Source organism: Pristis pectinata, chromosome 6 (assembly GCF_009764475.1).
Source record: "Pristis pectinata isolate sPriPec2 chromosome 6, sPriPec2.1.pri, whole genome shotgun sequence".
NCBI classification, from domain to species: domain Eukaryota; kingdom Metazoa; phylum Chordata; class Chondrichthyes; order Rhinopristiformes; family Pristidae; genus Pristis; species Pristis pectinata.
The window spans coordinates 7,393,703-7,410,008 of record NC_067410.1 but is presented as its reverse complement, the minus strand read 5'-3'; positions in this window follow the sequence as shown (position 1 = coordinate 7,410,008).

The following is a 16,306-nucleotide window of genomic DNA, read 5'->3' as shown; positions in this document are numbered from 1 at the left end:
TGACAGAGAGGAAGAAGCTGTTCCTGTGTGGGTGTTCAGGCTCCTGTACCACCTCCCTGATGGTAGTAATGAGAAGAGGGCATGTCCCGGGCGGTGAGGGTCCTTAATGATGGATGTCACCTTCCTGAGGCACCGCCTCTTGAAAATGTCCTCGATGGCGGGGAGGGTTGTGCCCGTGATGGAGCTGGCTGAGTCTACAACCCTACGCAGCCTCTTGCAATCCTGTGCATTGGAGCCTCCATACCAGGCTGTGATGCAACCAGTCAGAATGCTCTCCACTGTACATCTGTGGACATTTGCAAGCGTCTTTGGTGACACACCAAATTGAAGAGATGAAACTCCCAGTGAAATAGAGCCACCGGCGTGCCTTCTTCGTGATTGCATCAATATGTTGGGCCCAAGATAGATACTCTGAGATGTTGACGCCCAGGAACTTGAAGCACTTACAGGACTCCATTCTCCTACCTTGGGCTGTCTCTTCCTTTGTATTATGCCAACCCATCCCCACCCAAGGCACTTGCAATAGTTTCCATGTTTTTTTTCTCTCTGTCTACCTTCATCTATCATTCGCCTGCCACTGTCTCTCAACTCCACCCCAGCTCACCTCCCCACTCTGGCACAAGCTGCCCATCATCATTCACCCCTCCTCAGTCCGCCAATCACGTCGGACTTCTGTCTCCCAACTCCCTCTCTCCTCTCCCCTCTCCGTTCTCAGACCAAATGCAAGGAGTTGACCCAAAATATCGACAGTTCCTTCTTCCCCACAGATGCTGCTCGACCCGCTGAGTTCCTCCAGCAGATTGTTTGTTGGTTAGATGTCAAGGGTAACAGTGGGTGTTTAGCCTCAGTGTCATGGAGAAACTGGCTGCATCACAGCTCTGGAGGTCAGTACTAATCTTGAGGATGTTGCAAGGCTAGTGGGGCAAAGGGGGAAAAGCGGTTCATCCCAAGACCCTTGTTCTACTAGAAACAATGCCTATAATACCTTGGTGTTATACTTAAACCCTGCTGAGCTCACGTGCAAGCCCCAGGGCTTTGTGTTTCAGCTGACTTCGGCAAAGAAATTCTGCTGGCATTCTCTAAGCAAACCAATAGCGTAGGTGCGCTTGGGATCCACCCCACCCATTACCTGAAACAGAACCACCTCACTGGGTGTGGTGTAAGGAAAATGTGCTCTGGGCTTCTGTCCATGTGCTATTGAAGTGAGTAACTCAAACAGTGTAAATATGACTGTTGAGAGTTCAGAGACAGTCGCCCAAAGCAAAGGAGAGTCATCTCTTGGAGTTTATTAGAGCGATAAATCTTTGGAACTCTCTCCCCTGGAGGGCTGAATGGTTTAGTCACTGGTTACTCCCATAACACAGATCACAATGATTTCTGGATATTAAGGGAATCAAAGGATGTGGTGATAGTGGTGGGAAATGCTGATTTCTGTATTTTCCTGTTTTTATGACAGGACTGGGCTCAAATCATGGTACACCTTAAGATCCAGGTACTGTAATAAAAACAGAAAATGCTGGAAATACTCAACAGGTCAGGTAGCATAGAACATAGAACAGTACAGCACAGGAACAGGCCTTTCAGTTCACGATGTCTGTGCCAACCATGATGCCAAATTAAACTAAAGCTATCTGCCTGCACATGATCCATACCCCTCCATTCCCTGTCTGTTCATGTGCCTGTCTAAATGGCTCTTAAATGCCACTATTTTGTCTACTTCCACCACCACTCTGAGTAGCGCATTCCAGGCACCCACCTCTCTCTATGTAAAATACTTGCCCCGCACATCTCCTTTAAACTTTCCCCCCTCTCACATTAAAGCTATGCCCTCTAGTATTTGAAATTTCTACCCTGGGAAAAAGACTCTGCCTGTCTACCCTATCTATGTCTCCCATAATTTTATAAACTTCCTCAACTTTCAATGCTCCAGAGGAAACAATCCAAGTTTGTCCAAACTCTCCTTGTAGTTAATATATTCCAATCCAGGCAGCATCTTGGTGAACCTTTTCTGCACCCTCTTGAAATGGGGTGACCAGAACAGCACGCAATGCTCCAAATGTAGCCGAACCAAAATTTTATACAGCTGCAACATAACTTCCCGACTTTTATACATAACGCCCTGACCAATGAAGGCCTTCTTTATGCCAACAAGCCTTCTTTATCACCCTCTCTACTTGTGTTGCCACTTTCAGGGAGCTATGGACTTGCTCCCCAAGATCCCTCTGTACATTATTGGGTCCTGCAGAAAGAGAAACAGAATTAACATTTTAGGTTGAAGATCCTTTGTTAGAGCTTAAAAAGGGAGAAAACAAGTTCAGTTTAAGTTGCAGAGAAGTTGGAGATACTCTGCTCCTATGATGAACAGCACTATGATGCAGAATCATCATGTTTATCATAGATTCCAGCATCTGCAGTCCTCTGTTTCTCTGATACTCTGCTCCTATTTCTTTATGTTCACCCTTGAGGAGGCAGGGAAAAATTCCTAATTACTCCAGAACAAGAAGCGACGTATAGGGAGGCAGCGACGCATCACGGAGAACCATAGTTTCCGCTGCACCCCCACACAACCTGTCCGGGTAGAAGAAGTAGCCCCTGAGTTGGTACGATGGGCTCAAATCATCATGAGTGCCAGTGGCACCTTTCAGGAAGAAATACAACCTTCCGCTACAAGGTTCTGGTGGTGCCCAAGCATTTACAAGCAGTAAAGATGATTGCTAGACACACCTCGGCCATATCCTACCAGCCCCACTGAAAGGGACAAGCCATGGAAGGTGATGTTAGAGAAACAAAGGACTGCAGATACTGGAATCTAGGTGAAAAACACGGTGATGCTAGAAGAACAGCAGGCCAGGCAGCATCCATGGAGAAAAGCCTATCTACCTAACACCATCTTGTGCCCACCCCGCCTCCCCTCTTCTGTCCACCTATCACTGCTCTGCTTTTCCCTCCTATACATTGGGCTTCCCCTTTTCCTTTCCTCTGCCCTGAAGAAGGGTCCTGACCTGAAACGTTGACCGCCTGCTTTTCTCCACGGATGCTGCCTGGCCTGCTGAGTTCCTCCAGCATCCTCGTGTTTTTCTTCAAGGTGACGTTAAAACTCTGGGCACCAACAGTTGGTGGGATGAGGTGTGGAACTAGGGAACCAATATGTAGATTGGTATTGGTATTGGTATTGGTATTGGTTTATTATTGTCACTTGTACCGAGGTCCAGTGAAAAACTTGTCTTGCATACCGATTGTACAGGTCAATTCATTACACAGTGCAGTTACATTGAGTTAGTACAGAGTGCATTGATGTAGTACAGGTAAAGACAATAACAGCACAAAGTGTCACAGCTACAGAGAAAGTGCAGTGCCATAAGGTGCAAGGTCACAACAAAGTAGATTGTGAGGTCAGTGTCCATCTCATTGTATAAGGGAACCTTCCAAAGTCTTATCCCAGTGGGATAGAAGCTGTCTTTAAGCCTGGTGCTACATGCCTCAGGCTCCTGTAGCTTCTACCTGATGGAAGAAGAGAGAAGAGAGAATGACCTGGGTGGGTGGGGTGTTTGATTATGCTGGCTGCTTCACCAAAGCAGCGAGAGTCCAAGGTGGGGAGGCTGGTTTCCGTGACATGCTGGGCTGTGTCCACAACTCTCTGCAGGACCACTAGATCATGATGGTGCCCAACATGCCAGTCAGCCACATGCTAGTGGCATTCTGGATAATCTGTTGTATGTATAAGAGCAAGAGTTTAGAAAGTGCAGGTGAGATACAGAAACTGAGGAGGTGAAAGAGTTCTCTAAATTACTCAAAGTAGGCAGGGAAAGTGTGTAACAAGCCAGGAGTTGTACAAGATGTTGGTGAGGCTGCATTTGGAACATTGTGTTCAGTTTTGGGCAGCCTGCTATAGGAAAGATGCCATTAAGCTGGAGAGAGTGCAGAGGACCTGAAGGATTGAGTTATGGAGAGAAGTTGAGCAGGTTGGGACATTTTTCATTGGAGCATTGGAGAATGAGGGGTGGTCTCATAGAGGTGTATAAAATTATGAGGGGCGTAGATGGGGTAAACCTGCACAGTCTTTTTCCTAGGGTTGGGGAATCAAGAACAAGAGGGCATAGGTTTAAGGTGAGAGGGGAGAGATTTAATAGGAACCTGAGGGGCAACTTTTTCACCCAGAGGGTCGTCAATATATGGAATGAGCTGCCAGAGGAAGTGGTTGAGGCAGGTACATTGGCAACATTTAAAAGATACTTGGACAGGTACATGGATAGGAAAGGTTTGGAGGGATATGGGCCAAATGCAGGCAAATGGGACTAGCTTAGATGGGAATCTTGGTCGGCATGGACCAGTAGAGATATAGGGCCTATTTCCATGCTGTTTTAACTCTATGACTATTCCTGAAAGGTGCAGGACAGATTCAAGGTTGGGGTAATACTGCAGAGAGTTGTGGACACAGCCCAGCACATCACAGACACCAGCCTCCCCTCCTTGGACTCTTGTCTTTACCTCCTGTCGTCTTGGTGAAGCAGCCAACATAATCAAAGACCCCACCCACCCAGGACATTCTCTCTTCTCTCCTCTTCCATCAGGTAGAAGATACAGGAGCCTGAGGGCACGTACCACCAGACTTAAGGACAGCTTCTTCCCCACTGTGATAAGACTATTGAATGGTTCCCTTATACGATGAGATGGGCTATGACCTCACGATCTACTTTATTGTGACCTTGCACATTATTGTACTGCACTTCCTCTGTAGCTGTGACACTTTACTCTGTACTGTTATTATTTTTACCTGTACTACATCAATGCACTCTGTACTAACTCAATGTAACTGCATTGTGTAATGAATTGACCTGTACGATCAGTTTGCAAGACAAGTTTTTCACTGTACCTCGGTACAAGTGACAATAATAAACCAATACCAATACCAATACCAATCTTTGATATGACTAAGAGCCACATGGGGGCTGCAGGCGTTAACTAAGTCAGCTTATAAATATGGAGAGACACGAGCTTAGAAATAAGCCTTGTTAGCAGCTCCGATAGAAGAAACATTCCTTAGTCTGGGACAGTTCGAGTAACTGAGTCCGGACAATTGATTCAATCAACTGTCATGAGATTAAAACAATGCAGGATATTTAAAAGAGAAAGAACCAAGGGTATAAAAGCCTGCTTGCTTTCTTTGTATGACTGACGTCATCCCTTGAATTTGCCTCATTTGGTCCTCAAATAAATGATAATGTACCCCAGGATATCAGGTCAGATTATAATTTGGTGATTTACATTCCCTGAGACTCCAGCAGCATTTTCCTCCTTGATACAGACCAAGGTATGGTTTTCATTTAATGTCTTGGTAATATCCTCTGCTTCCATAAGTAGATCTCTCTGTTTCCTCTTCGCCTTCAGCTCCCTTCTCACTATCCATTACCAAGAGAGTCATGGGGTGATCTGGCATGGAAACTGCCACAATAGGACAGTTCTCTCCTCTCCCATCAGGCAGAAGATACAGGAGCCTGATGGCATGTATCACCAGGCTCAAGGACAGCTTCTATCCCACTGTGATAAGACTATTGAACGGTTCCCTTGTACGATGAGATGGACTCTTGACCTCACAATCTAACTCGTAATGACCTTGCACCTTATTGTCTACCTGCAATGCACTTCCCTGTAGCTGTGACACTTTACTCTGTATTCTGTTATTGTTGTTACCCTGTACTACCTCAATGCACTGTGTAATGAATTGACCTGTACGATCGGTATGCAAGACAAGCTTTTCAATGTACCTTGGTACAAATGACAATAATAAACCAACACCAATACCAACCATCAAGCATCATTATTGCATCCTACTGAGTCAGATAAAGGCTTTTGCCCTGAAATGTTGACTGTCCATTTCCCTCCACGGATGCTGCCTGACCACTCCAGTGTCTTGTTTATTGCTCCAGCCACCAGCATCTGCAGTCTCTTGTGTCTCCATTATTATTGACATTTACCAACTGAGGAAAAAGGGAGCTTTAGACTGCAAAGTGTGTAATGAAGAGAACATGGCAGCCAACTGTACACAGTAAGCTCCCACAAACAGCAATGTGATGATCGTCAGATGTTAACGAAGTTGGTTGAAGTTTATTGCCCGGGGGATCAGAGAGAAATACTTAGTTCTTTCCAGTAGTGCCATGGGATCATTTACATCTATCTGAGAGGGATGTAAAAGATGCTGTGGTTGCTACAATTCACACTGGCCATGGTTCCATGCCTAGCAAGATAGGAACTAGCTGATTAAAAATATAAATCAAATAATTTTATGTCCTTTGCCACCTGAAGTTTCCATCGAGGCCCATTATCCTTGATGACACAGACCGTGTCATCGAGCCTGTGATTATTTACAGGAGCCAGCATTAATGCCTACCTTTAACAACTCGCTTGAACAACAGCATCACTGCTGTTGCCAGACTCCCTCAGTACAATGTCAGAGCACCAGTCTAGTCCCTGAAGGACTTGAACTGACAATTCTATTGAATTAGAGACTTGATTTCTACTCACTGAGCCACAGCTGCTAAAGAATCACAGGGGTCCACTTAAAATATGAACACAGCAACTTTTCACTGAATTCCCCGACTCGCCAACATCCTGAGTTTCAAACTCTGCAGAATGTACACCCTGCGCAACTGGGTCCCGTAATACTTGCTCCCTCCATTTGTAAGTCCTTCAGTATTTATTCCAAAAAACCTGAGGTTGTCCTTGCTGACAGTAATCGGCTGGTATTCAGATGCAGATGGCCACCAAATTAACTGGGCAACTGTGAATGAAGCCATGTCAGTGTCAAAGTTAAGAAGGACACTAAGTGCTCCTTGCAAATCTGGAAACAGACCAACAATTAAAAACCCTGACACCTCCCCACTTCCCACAATCCCAACCACACAAGGCAGAATTTTTACATCTTGGATTAAAAATTAATTTTTACTTCCTGGATTTTAATTTTTATTCTTGGAATAATTTTTACTGGATTAATTACCATATTATTTATTATACTGGATTATTATGCTAGATTATATTTACTATTTATTATGCTGGATTATTTATTCATTACTGGATGATTTTTATTGGATTAATTTTTCTGGATTAACTTTAATTTTTACTTCTTGGATTTTACTAGCTGGATTTGAACATCATGCTTCTTACTTTAAAGGCACCACCAAGACCAATTGCATCACAATCATCTTGCTCAGGGGTTAATATTGACTCAAAACTCGACTGGACCAGCCACACACATACTGTCGCCCTTTCAATGGGGATCTCTCCTTGTAGACACTCTCATTTGGATGCTAAAGGCTCCAAGTCCTTCCATTGATCAGGAAATCTTGGCCTGAAAACCTCAGAGAAACTTTTGACAAATGACCAGCTCTCACCACTGGCCTTTGCCAGGATTTACTGTGGAGAGTTATTGCTTGCTGTTGATGTGACGGTCAGGTCACAGAAATTTTTCAGGAGCTCACTTTATTAGGTTAATACCAATGAAGGATCTTTTCACTCACAGTTGGCAACACCTTATCTCACCTATATATGTAACCATAGTAATCGGGCAGGCTGACGTGGGTCTGTGGTTTGTATGCAGTTGTGACAGTGCTTGTGGTCGTCTGTTAGTGCAAGATTGCACATCAGACGATATACTCAAGAGTACCACAAAAACCTGCAACGATCTCCGCCTTTACACTGGCCTTGGAACTATGCGAGCAAGATTGGAACCAGCCGATAAATGATATTCAAGTAATTTAGTGCCTTTTGCCACCCGACAGCCTATTTTCATTGAGGACATTGCCCGTGGAGGTGTGTGCCTGCTCCAAACACACAGCTCATCGAGGCTGTGGCTATCTGCAGGATAATTGTCCCTGACATTAATGGATCAGAGCAAGCCCTCAGGTCCCACAATGTATTCAAATTGCTACAGCAGTACTACACCCTTCAACAATTAATCCATTTACTTTGGGGTTAACTAGGTTAGAGAGATAAGGAATAAATAAATAAAACATCTGGCACAGCACCTGTTCCAGTCTGAATCATTGGCAGGGCACATTTCTGCTAATCCCCTGCCACATATCCACCTGCACACATTGTGTCCTAGTTCACGATCTTCGCACTGCTGGGCATTGGACAAGTAATCCCAGATTGTACTAAAAACAAGACAGTATAGGTTTAATGTGAGAGATAGGAGTTTTAAAGGGAATCTGAGAGGTAATTCCTTTACACAGAGCTGGCAGAGGTGGTGGTAGAATCAAATATAATTACTATGTTGAAGAGGCATTTAGACAGGCACTTAAATAGTCAAGGCATAGAAGAAAGATAAGAGAGATAAGATAAGATATCTTTATTAGTCACATGTACATCGAAACACAGTGAAATGCATCTTTTGCATAGTGTTCTGGGGGCAGCCCACAAGTGTCGCCACGTTTCCGGCGCCAACATAGCACGCCCACAACTTCCTAACCCGTACGACTTTGGAACGTGGGAGGAAACCTGAGCACCCGGAGGAAACCCACACAGTCATGGGGAGAACGTACAAACTCCTTACAGACAGTGGCCGGATTTGAACCCAGGTCACTGGTGCTGTAAAGTGTTATGCTAACCACTACACTACCGTGCCTGCCTAAATGGATTAATTGTTGAACTGGTGTTTGAACAGAGTAGTTTGTGCTGTAGCAATTTGAGTACAGTTGTGGGACCTGACCCATCGAATGAGTGCTCGCTCTGATCTATTAATGTCAGGGGCAATTATCCTGAAAATAACCACAGCCTCAATGAGCTGTGTGTCTGTTCCAGACACACACCTCCACGGGTAACGTCCTCAATGGAAATAGGCTGCCAGGCAAATAGAATTAGTGTACCTGGATGAAAAGGTTGGCATGGATGTATTGGGTGGAAGGGCCTGCTTCTATGCTGTACGACTCTGACTCTGTGACCCTAACCATGGGTGATGATCCCAGTAGCTTTGCATTGATGGCTCCATTAACATCTCACCCTTTATACCTGGCAGAGTCAACGAGTGAACATCGATCTTGTGGGCATGAGGTTTGACAGGTGCCCTTGCAGTTCAGTTTCTAGAGCACCTTTCTGTCATGCAGCTGGTTAATTTGGCAAGGTAGATAATGTTGCCTAGGGCATCATCTGTAACCACAATGTGCCATCATCCCTTGTCCACTCCAAATACGGGGTTGCCTGTCTCTCGGGACTCTAGGCTGCTTGCCTTATCTCCCTCTGCAGAGTAACCTCTAATAATAGACTCAATTGAGGCCACAAGTACTCTAAGTAAAAATAACCTGGGTCCCTGACTCTAACCAAAACTATCAGTATGGGATTGGCTCTCAAAGTTTGATCACATAATGTCCCACAGCCCCACTGCTGAACTCCCACATTTACCCTTCCTCATGACACATTGCCAACTGGAGAGTGACCAGACCTGACTCTTCAGAGAGGTCCTTGACAGTTAGTCAAACAGCCATTTCTCCCAATCCCAATATTTTTTCAACTAGTAAACAGGATCTCAAAGAAAACAACAGAAAACTCACAATTATTTTTAATGTTCCTGTGATTTTTTACCCTAAATTTCCTGCTGGAATAAGAACAAAATGTTGGAAATACTCAGTGTAGAGGGACAAACAGATATATAGTTTCAGGTCGATGGTCTTTTATCAGAACACAGTTACCTGCTAGAAATTGATCTTCAATTAGTTCCCAAGATTGTCCAGGAGGCTTAGTGACTCTTGTATTAGAGCTAACTTAGTGAGAGCAGAAAATCCAAACCTATCAAGGCCAATGGATATTCTGAGTTGAGCAACCGGCTGTGTGCCCAGAACTTTCAACATGGTCATCAGCAGGAACCTGGCAGGACGGACCTCTTGTACGATAAAGGTGAACTCTTGACCTCACAATCTACCTCATCATGGCCCTTGCATCTTATTTGTCTGCCTGCACTGCACTTTCTCTGTAACTGTAACACTTTACTCTGCATTCTGTTATTGCTCTTCCCTTGTACTACCTCGATGCACTGTTGTGATGGAATGATCTGTATGGATGGCATGCAAAACAAAATTTTTCACTGTATCTCAGTACATGTGACAATAATAAACCAACTACCAATTACCAATGAGCAAAGCTATTTCCCAACCCACTTACGTGTGACTCAGTCATTCTCGGAGTCTTAGCCTTCCCGTATTAAAATCGTGTCAGAGGGGCTGTCACCATGGGTACGAGTTAGGACAACTGGCAAAACACTTGCTGTGAAACACAAGCCTGCAAACACTTGTTTTAACTTTGACCTCATGCAAGGATTAGTTTAAGTTCATACAAACACTGCATTGCAGTGGTAATTGGATAAAAAGCACAGGAGAAACAGTGATATGGTCTGTTACGGTCCTTCAGCAGAAATTGTGCCACTGTGAATGCAGGAACAGGACAAAGCAGCTGCTGGTTAAGTTGCAATCTTCATTGGAAATAATCAGGTGTACAAGCCCCTCAATTCCTGCACAGAACCTTTACAGCAAGTAATACAGTGAAGAATAATGGTGATACTGAGAATGTGCCTGTAAAAAATGATGCTATATAGGAATGCTAGAAATCCATTCTTCCAAATGAAGCATACACTTCATTAGAAAATCTTTAAACTCTGCTGAAAGCAAAAGATGTTTGGTTTGTCAAGGTGGTACAAATGTTACAGAACTATTTCATTCCTAAACCATCAGAAATTGTTGACGGTCACAAATTGGGAACTGGGGATCAGAAGCCAAGACTGTCAGTGAGTACATTGTCTCCTTGAAGGACCAGTCTCAGCACTGTAACGTTGGCCTCTTACACAGCACGGAAACAGGCCCTTCAACCCAACTCGTCCATGCCTCATTAGACCACATGTTTAATTGAGGTTTAACTGAGGAGCGAATTCAATTGGAGTTACTAAACACACAGAAGCTCACATTTGACCTTACCTACTAAATTGCGACATCAGTGGAAAAGGCATTGCCTAATGCTAAAGAATGCCATCTGGTGCAAGGTACAAATGCAGTTAATAGTCATGGTAATAGTGAAGGCTTGAGTTACCAAGCAGAATCTGAAACATGTTGGTGAGACTGCTGCAGATTGCTGGGAATAGCAACCAAACACTGTGCGCATGCCAATTTAGGACAGTAAAACGTTTTAAGGCACATGTCTTCAGTTTACAAGTTTTACAGCAAGGGACTGAATCAAAGCAATTGTAATGGTGTGATTTCTTCACAGAGAGAGGTTGCCAGAGCAAGAAACTGCAGTCTACACAGTACTGAAACCAATGTGAGTAAAGGGAAATGGGACTTACATTGCATTTTCACCAGCTGCAATGGCAGCAGAGGACAGAACAACTTCAAGATAAGAGTTTGGCTAAAGGGTCAGTGCATCGCCATGGTAGCAGAGTGCTCAATTATGGACAAGGGTACACATCACTGATGAAGAGGATATTGAACTTGTAAATATGTTCAGGTGAAATGTTGAAAACTTTAGACTGGATGAAGTGTTTACTGCACCACAACAGTCAGCAAATACAACTACCGAAGGTTGCAGCTGATTATATTATTCAGCCGACACTGGTGAGCAAAGATCGAGACAGAACATTGAAGTTAGACTGAACGGAGGAGCTCAGTATTTATGCTTCAAAATTATGCTTAGATGATTGGGAAAGTAGATAAGATATCTTTATTAGTCACATATACACCGAAACACACAGTGCAATGCATCCATTTGCGTAGAGTGTTCTGCGGGCAGCCCACAAGTGTCGCCACGCTTCCGGCACCAACGTAGCATGCCCACAACTTCCTAACCCGTACGCCTTTGGAATGTGGGAGGAAACCGGAGCACCCGGAGGAAACCCACGCAGACACACGGGGAGAACGTACAGACTCCTTACAGACAGCGGCAGGAATTGAACCGGGGTCACTGACGCTGTAATAGCGTTACGCTAACCACTACACTACCGTACCTGAAAGTATGTAGAAGTGTTCAAGGATATAACCATGGGATTTACGGGTTAAAGACCCTTATTCAGATCAAAACGGTTGCAAAACTCAGTCTTCTGTGAGCCTTAGCCTGTCCCAGGTGTGTTGAAGAATGAGGAAGAGTGAAGACCAGCGAAGTTATTGAACAATGTCAACAGGACAAGAATGTACAACTGCGTGGTAATTATAAGGTGACATTGAACCAGGCAGTTCACAACAGGCAGTAGCTGTCAACTTCTTCATGGGGTCTTTATGCGGAGTTTTCACTCAATTTGTATCTATTCAGCTGAATGTGAGTAAAGAAAGGCAACTAATGTACATAGAGGTTTTCATATACAAAACTAGGTTATAGTGTGAAATTATAACTGAAGAATATTCAAGATACGGTGGACAGGACACTATAAGGCATAATTCACTGTCTATGTGATGGATATGATGTACTAATAGCCACCAGTACTGAGGTAGGAGGCCTTTAATTACGAGAAGCCACTGCACAAGCACAATGCAAGCTTCAAAAGGAACTGGTGTGTATTCGTACAGAGAGAAGTAAATTGACGTTGGACTAAAAATAACACGAGTGGGTTGCAAACAGACAAGGTGGAAGCAATGCTGAAGGTGAGGAAAGCTGAAGACTTCTGTTAGATCTTGCAAAATTACCCAGGTCAGTTGTTGAAGAGAAGCAAGAAATGGAATTAGGGCAAAGAACAGCAAATAGCATAGGATGATGTAAAAATAGTCCAGCAAGTTGAGTCTCTGTTGGTTCTGTATGATACCACACATGATGCTTTGAATTATGGCTTGGCAGGTGTCATCAGTCACATCATGGATTATGATCAGGAGGTAACAATTGTGTTTGCGTCAAGTACATCGACAAAGAGTAAAATTTAGCATTCAAAGTCAAGTTTATTGTCATATGCACAAGTGCGTGCATGCACAGGCGCAATGAAAAGCTTACTTACAACAGGCACACAGCATCAAATAAGCAGCACTCACAAGAAAACATAAATTATACACAATTTTTACAAGAAACAAACACAATTAGAACAAAATAAAGTCCATTTTACTGCAAAATGATTAGAGTGGTCATAGTGTTGTTAAACCGTAGTGATTAGGGCTTTACCGGTTGGTTCAAGAACTGAGTGGTTGAAGGGAAGTAGCTGTTCTTGAACCTGGCGGTGTGGGACTTCAGGCTTCTGTACCTCCTGCCCGATGGTAGCTGTAAGAAGATGGCACGGCCCGGATGGTGGGGATCTTTGATGATTGCCTTCTAGATACTGCCAGTAGTGGGGAGGATGTGCCCATGATGTATTGGGCAGAGTCCACTACTCTCTACAGAGAACTAGGCATTAGTTATTCTCTTGAAAAAGTCTCATGGGTCCCTACTGGGGACAACCCTTCCCATGATCAGAACCCCTAGTCCTTTGTTTGTAATTCTTGGTCCAAGGTCCTCAACACCGACAACAGCTCTGCCAAGATTATAAAGATGGGGCATCCTCTCATCTCACAATCGAATATGGAAGTTCAGAATGAAATATGATTCAGACATGTTGTCAAGGTCAAAGGTGCATCTGAGAATTCTGCTATAGGGAGTGAAAGCATGATAGTCACGTTTAAAATTATGGGAGATTTATTTTTACTGTTACACCAATTGAGAGAACCAAGAAGACAAAAGTACATTGTTCTTAGTTGAGTCGACGAAAACACTTTAAAAGGATGGACAAACTATCCAGATGAAGACATGAGTCCATTCTATAACCAACGATATGAGTTGTTGACAGAGCAAGATTGTGTTGTCGTGTCAAGTGCATTGGGGAACAAACTTTGGAAGAGCTGCCCTTGTCCTTTTTGGTGTAGAATTTCTGGGATTGGGAGGTTTTGCTGAAGAAGTCTGCAGTGTACTTTGTAGATGGTATACACTGTAGCTTTTGGAAGAGAGAATGCATGTTTAGGGTACCAGAGTGGGTGCCAGTCAAGTGGATAGCTTTGTCCTGAATTGTTCAAGCTTCTTGGGCATTTCTGGAGGCACACTCATCCTGGCAGGTGGAGAATATCCTATGCCATTCCTGACTTGTGCCTTGTAGGTGCTGGAAAAGCTTTGGGATGTCTTTGTTGTTGGACGGAGTCTTTGCCTGACACTTTTGTGGGGCAGATATTATAAAGACAACATTTGACATTCATACGATTATGAATGTATCCCAGGAGTTGACCCACTGAAAACTGTGAAAGAAACAGCATAAGATTCCACTGAACTGACTCAAAAAATACTTCACTTTCCACTGGAGTAGAGGATATAATGTCATCAACACAAGTACATTTGTGAAGATCAAAGCAACTCAGTAAATTTGTCAATAGGTTAGGTAAATAGTGCATGTTCATATCTATTTCCTAAAGTGGGAAAGTACAGCAATGCCTAGAAATGTAAGCTGTCTGATACACCTGCAGTGTAATTATAAGATAAGATATCTTTATTAGTCACATGTACATCAAAACACACAGTGAAATACATCTTTTTGCGTAGAGTGTTCTGGGGGCAGCCCGCAAGTGTCGCCATGCTTCTGGCGCCAACATAGCCCGCCCACAACTTCCTAACCCGCACGTCTTTGGAATGTGGGAGGAAACCAGAGCACCCGGAGAAACATACGAACACAGGGAGAATGTACAAACTCCTTACAGACAGCGGCCGGAATTGAACCCAGGTTGCCGGCACTGTAATAGTGTGACGCTAACCGCTACACCTGGTAATCTGCTAAATAAACTAGTTGCATGTGATCTCCAGGCTTATTTGCATAGAAATAGTAAATTAGTCAGCTTCTCATGTCTGTATCTCTGATTCCATCCCACCCAACACTCCAGACAACATCCAGCTGACTCAGGATTCTTAGAGCCTGGCGCTGAGTGATGTTGGCTGACATACCCCGACAGAAACCTCGGAGAAAATTGTCCTCAGCACACCAAAGTGTGGACACAAGAGATTAGAGATGCTGGAACCTTAGCAAACAACCAAACTGCTGGAGGAATTCAGCGGGTGGAGGAGCATCTGCGGAGGCCGATGTTTCGGGTTGAGGCCTGATGTAGGGCCTTGATCCGAAATGTCAACTATCCTTGTATTCAAATCTCTCCTTGGCCTTACCCTTCCTGCTTCCTGCTTACAACCATCTGAGCAACCTGTGACCTGAAACACTGACCGCTTTTGACAAATGTCCACTTTTGACTTGTCAGTGTTGACAAGACACCTTCGACTGCTCAGGCCCTGAGGCCTTGGAATCCTCCGTGAAACTTTTCACACTCTGCTGCTCCCTCCACTATAGAATGCTCCAAATACCCTTTACCTGAACCAACTTTCTAATACCTCCTTAAGTAAGAAATAAGAACAGGAGTAGGCCACTCTGCCCCTCAAATTTGCCTCACCATTACCCACTACCAAGCATACCTTCCCCTCCCCACCCCTTTCTGCCTTTTGCGGGGACTGCTCTCTCCGCGATTCCCTAGTTCACTCCTCCCCCCTTGCCCATCCCGCAGCCACCCGGGGAACTTTCCACTGCCCCCGCCATAGGTGCAACACCTGCCCCTACACCACCTCCATCACCTCCATCCAGGGACCCAAACAGTCCTTTCAGGTGAGACAGAGATTCACCTGCACCTACCTTAATATCATCTACTGCATTTGGTACTCTAAGTGTGGCAAGATCAGGCAGGATCTCCCCTTAACAAAACCATGCTGATTTCACCCTATTTAATCACGTACTTCCAGTACTTCGAAATTTCATCTTTAATTATGGACTCTAAAATCTTAACAATCACTGAGGTCAGGCTAACCAGCCTATAATTTCCTGTCTTTTGCCTCCCTCTCTTCTTAAACAGGAAAGTCAGCAACAGATGACACAAAGATTGGTGTAGTTGTGGACAGTGATGAGGGCTGTCAAAAGATACAGCAGGATATCAATCAGTTACAGATATGGGCAGAGAAATGGCAGATGGAGTTTAATCTGGACAAGTGTGAGGTGTTGCACTTTGGGAGGTCAAGTGTAAGGGGAAAGTATACAGTTAATGGCAGGACCCTTAACAGCATTGATGTACAGAGGGATCTTGGGGTCTAAGTCTATAGCTCCCTGAAAGTGGCCATGCAAGTAGATAGGGTGGTAAAGAAGTCATATGGCATGCTTGCCTTCATTGGTTGGCGCATTTACAAGAGTCAGGAAGTCATGTTGCTGTTGTATAAAACTTTGGTTAGGCCATATCTGGAGTACTGCATTCAGTTCTGGTCACCCCATTATAAGAAGGATGTGAAGGCTTTGGAGAGGGTGCAGAAGAGG